This window comes from Papaver somniferum, chromosome 3 (genome assembly GCF_003573695.1).
Source record: "Papaver somniferum cultivar HN1 chromosome 3, ASM357369v1, whole genome shotgun sequence".
In the NCBI taxonomy this organism is placed as follows: domain Eukaryota; kingdom Viridiplantae; phylum Streptophyta; class Magnoliopsida; order Ranunculales; family Papaveraceae; genus Papaver; species Papaver somniferum.
The window spans coordinates 75,669,073-75,674,854 of record NC_039360.1 but is presented as its reverse complement, the minus strand read 5'-3'; positions in this window follow the sequence as shown (position 1 = coordinate 75,674,854).

Here is a 5,782-nt window from a genome sequence, read left to right as displayed (position 1 = left end):
TGTATGCAAAATATGCATTTAACAAATTCCCCCACACTTGGCTTTTGCTAGTCCTCGAGCAAACTATCTAAAATACAACAACTCCATGTCGTTGAGGAAACGGTTGCGCTTAGCATGTGCAACAATACTTTAAACCCCTAGGTGTCCCTAGTTGACGAGTTATAGTCCCGTGAGGGCTTACAAGAGGTATACCCACAAAACCTATTTTTCCAACTTACTAGTTCTCTCGAAATGATAGCATCCAACGCGCTAAGAAGACATAGATATTCTGCACACTAGTCATAAGAAGTTATACATATATATGAACACAATCTCATCCTTGAAAGTTGAGAGAGAAATAACCATCCCTTATCGAAAGAACCCGGGTTCGAGAGTGATCGAAAGTTTCGACTCTGCCTCACCAGAAAGGGTTTTATGAAGTTGCTCTCAATAATAAACAACTTTTTTATGGGTCACACATGTGTCCAGGTAGGAATGAAGAGAGAATCCTGCGGCACGTTGAATAGTAGGAAGGAAAAACCTTTCGAATTGTTTTGAAAACCAACATCTTTTATTTTTTTGAAAAACCCATTTTTCGGAGGATCTCTATGAAAGGAAATCAACCACTTAACGAAGGTGGGAATATGCTTATTTACCTCGTTATCCGTTCGACGTGCAGTTAGCACCACTCTCACAGCATCCATAAAAACGTCTTCTGTCTCCAATTCTTGTCTTCATCTTCGTCTTCGGTCTTCAACTCTTGATGATAACTCTTAAACTTCGTAGAATCTTGACAATATAACTCTTTTTCTTCAAATCCTTGTTGCTTGAAACTTCATTATAAATATTTTTTCTTCCTTCTTCCATTGGCTTTATTGAAAGAACAAAACTAAAAACAAACGAACTAAAATGATACAAATAATTTTTATTGTCTTTTTTTTCTCTTCTTTTTTTTCACTTTTTTTTTCTTTTAATTTTTTTTATATGAGACAAGAAAAATAAATCAAATACAAATTGAAAACAAAACAAAATATTAAAACTAGTAATGAACCTAAAGAATTTCTCTTGTCTTTTTTTTTTCAATTTTTTTTTCATTTTTTTTTCAATTTTTTTAAGACAAAAGAAAATAAAACAAATACAAATAAAGATAAAATAAAAATGCAAGTACAAAGGCCATGGTGTAGGTACTTTACCGCTTGATTCTTTACAACTTGTATGACTTGATATCATAAACTTCTTGAACTCTCATCTTGAAATTTTTTGCTCTTGTACATAAGTCTTCAACATGTAGAAATTTTGCTCCTTATCTTGTTGCTTTACTTTAATTTGAAATATACTTATTTATGTATCGTTGCCTGTAAACCTCAAACGTCTTCAACTTTCCTTGTAGATTCTGATGTCGCTCCCTTGTTGATGATGATGTGTTTCTATGGACCTGTTGGTGTAGAGAGAGATAAAGTGGATGGTGTTAACTGCGAACAAGATTACAAGTGGTATGTAAGTTAGCAATTCGATGTCACCATCATGATTGATAAAATAACACTCAAGAGATCAAAGTAGTGCGTGTATTGGTGCGAGGTTGGGTAGCTCACCATTCTACCCGGAATTAATGTACGGTGACACACACTAATAAAAAAGCTCTTTAGTCATTTATAAAGAAATCTGGTCTGGTGCCTCACATGATGTAACAATAGGTAGTCTCCACTATAGGGGATCACAATTCTACTGCCGAATTCATTCTGCACCTCATTTTCCACTGGCATGGTTAAATCCAACTTTAACTCTCAAACAAGCAAGAAACCCGTTCATGTTCTCTGGCATCTTTCAGTTCAGTCACTCTTGTGAGAATTTCGATATAATCTTAGCTACGTGTATACTAAGTGACTCTAAACTAAATACAAGTTGGATTTATTCATGCAAATATTTACAAAAAAAATTTGAGAAATCTATATGAAAAATACTCCCCCACACTTAAACTTCACATTGTCCTCAATGTGTAAAACCGAAAATTCTGAATTCTGACATAACAGAAGATAAAGCGAAAAAACTGTGCAAATTGTTAAGGAATTTGGAAAAACTCCATTTCACAAAAGTTGTTCATATACGTGTTTTCTACAAAGTTTCAAAAGGGAACAATGTTTTGATAAATGGTCTGACAGTTATGGTCTATGGACTGAAGTACGTGCAGTCTGAATTTTTCTGACGAAAAGGTGTTCGTCAATAATTTCTTCTAAAATAGATTCCGGACTCAATGAAATTAAACAAGGGGATGAAAATATGATATGAAAACAATAAAAACAAAAAATAAAAAGGTTTAAGATACAAAACCTATGGGTTTCCTCCCATTTAGCGTTTGGTTTAAAGTCGTCAGCCCGACTTGGCATTCTCCTTACTACTCCTACAGAGGGAGTAAATCTTGAAGTCTAATTGCGTCCACCTTCTCAGTAGAGAAGTTTTCGTAATATGGCTTCAATCTATGGACATTGACCTTGGATGTTATCCCGATTTTACTACTAGTAATCTCAACTGCACCATGAGGAAAAACATTAGTAACAACAAAAGGTCCAATCCAGCGGGACCTTAGCTTACCAGAAAATAAACGAAGACGAGAATTAAATATAAGAAATTTTTGTCCCACAACAAAACTCTTTCGAGAAATCATCTTGTCGTGGAAAATCTTAGTTTTTTCCTTGTATATATGGGCACTCTCGTAAGCATCGTTACGTATCTCCTCTAGCTCATTGATTTGTAGTTGCCTTTGTTTCCCCGCTTTGTCATACTCCATGTTGCACATCTTTACCGCCCATAATGCCTTATGCTCAAGTTCAACTGGGAGATGACAAGCTTTTTCGTAAACCAATCGATATGGAGACATACCAATAGGTGTCGTGTATGCTGTTCTATACGCCCAAAGTGCATCGTTGAGTCTATAACTCCAATCCTTCCGTGTAGTGTTAACGGTTTTCTCAAGGATGGACTTAATTTCACGATTTGAAATTTCAGCTTGCCCACTAGTTTGTGGGTGATACGGCGTACCAATCTTGTGTGTAATGTTGTACTTCTTGAGGAGAGCATGGAAGGATTTATTGAAGTGCGAGCCTCTATCACTGATAACCACTCTTGGTGTACCATGTCTAGAGAAAATTTATTCCTTCACAAACTCACAAACAACTTGAGAATCATTAGTAAGGGTGGCTTTAGCTTCCACCCATTTAGAAACATAATCCACAGCAAGAAGTATATAAAATTTTCCATTCGAATTAACAAAAGGACCCATAAAATCGATGCCCCACACATCAAAAATCTCGACAGTGAGAATATGATTGAGTGGCATTTGATTTCGAGCACCTAGATTTCCCGTTCGTTGACATCTATAACTAGATTTTCAAAAAGCATATGCATCCTCAAATAGGGTAGGCCAATAAAAGCCATTATCAAGGACTTTGAGAGCGGTACGTTTTGCACCAAAGTGACCACCACAAGCATAAGAATGACAAAAACATAGAATTGACTGAAATTCAGAGTTTGGTATGCATCTGCGGATAATTTGATCAGCACCATATTTCCACAAGTAGGGCTCATCCCACACATACTGCTTGGCTATTTTCTTAAGCTTTAGCTTTTGAAAATTAGACATCGTACTAGGTACTTGCCTTGTAACCAAATAGTTCACTATATCAGCATACCAAGGTGTTGATTCTTCAATCGAGAAAAGTTGTTCGTCTGGAAAATGATCCTGCAAGGGGAGTTCTTCTTCGGAAACAACAAGTCTAATAAGATGATCAGCAACTGTATTCTCAACACCTTTCTTATCTCTTATTTCCATATTGAATTCTTGCAGCAAAAGAATCCAACGTATGAGTCTTGTATTAGCCTCCTTCTTTTTCAATAGGTATCATAATGCTACATGATCAGAATATACAATCACATTGGTATCCACCAAATAAACTCTAAATTTTTCTAATGCAAATACTATATCGAACAACTCTTTCTCAGTAGTAGAATAGTTTATTTGAGCATCGGTTAGGTCCTTGATGCATAATAAATCACATGTGACCTCTTGTTTACTTTTTGACCCAAAACAGCTCTGACTGCATAATCACTTGCATCGCACATTAACTCGAACGGTAAACTCCAGTCAGGTGACTTAATAATTGGTGCAGTAGTCAACAACTCCTTCAATTTATTAAAGGCATCCTTGCACTTCTGGTTGAAGTTAAAGGCGACCTCTTTTTGCAACAATTTGCACATCGGCATTGATATTTTGGAGAAATCTTTGATAAACCTCCTATAAAAACCTGCATGGCCAAGAAACGAGCGAATTTCCCTCACCGAAGTGGGGTATTTTGTCTATTTTTGCCTTGTCTAACTCGATCCCTTGAGAGGACATGATGTGGCCAAGTACAATTCCATGGTTTACCATAAAGTGGCATTTCTCCCAGTTTAAAACCAAATTAGTGTCTATGCATCTTTTAAGCACAAGCTCAAGATTATTTAAACAAATATCGAATGAATCTCCATAAATACTAAAATCGTCCATAAATACCTCAATGATGTTTTCCACGTAATCAGAAAATATACTAACCATACATCTCTGAAAAGTGGCAGGCGCATTGCAAAGACCAAATGGCATTCTTTTGTATGCAAATGTACCGAAAGGACAAGTAAAGGTGGTCTTCTCTTGATCCTCCGGTGCAATAACAATTTGGTTGTATGCCGAATAACCATTCAAAAAGCAATAATGTGAATGTCCCGCTAACCTCTCTAACATCTGATCAATGAAAGGCAAAGGAAAGTGATCCTTGCGGGTAGCCGAATTGAGCTTTCTGTAGTCTATGCACACTCGCCATCCAGTTTGAACTCTTGTAGGAACAAGTTCATCATCTTGATTTTTAACAACAGTGACACTTGATTTCTTAGGCACCACTTGCACCGGAATAACCCATTTGCTGTCAGAAATTGGGTAAATCACCCCCACACTTAGTAATTTGAGGATCTCTTTCTTCACGACCTCCATCATTGGTGGGTTAAGCCTACGCTGAGTATCACGTACTGGCTTGATATCATCTTCCATAAGGATTCTATGCATGCACATGGATGGACTAATGCCTTTGATGTCAGCAATTTTCCAACCAATAACCGTTTTGTGCTCTTTCAGAACCCTAAGGAGACGTTCTTCCTGTATTGCTGTGAGATTCTTTTCAATAATGACTGGAAGCTCTTCCCCATCACCCAAGTAAGCGTACTTTAAGTGATCAGGTAGAGGTTTCAGTTCTAATTTAGGTGCATGCACAACAGAAGGTAAAGGAACTTCATCAGTTACAGGTAAAGAGATATATGAAATATTACATGTTCTAACTTCTTGTGATGCCGTTAAAGCACCACATGTCTCAACAAACTCCTTGGGGATATCAACGTCCAAGTTAGGCATGCCAAGTACATCCAAATCAATGCTATTTTGTAGCACAGATTCAAGTTCGTGTTCGTTGGTCAAATCAAACATCTTTTGTTCCAACGAACCAATAACATCAACAGAAAATGTGGAATGGATATCACTTGGATAACGCATAGCTTCATATTGAAGCGTATAACCTCTTTGTCAAACTCCATAGTGAGTGTCCCAGTATCACAATCAATATTCGTCTTAACAGTCTTCATAAATGGTCTCCCAAGAAGTAATGAAGTAGATGTACAATTGTACCCATTCTGCATATCCAAAACAAAGAAATCAACCGGAAAAATTGGTTCATTCACTTGCACCAACATGTCTTCCATGAGTCCCTTAGGATATATGTTAGACTTA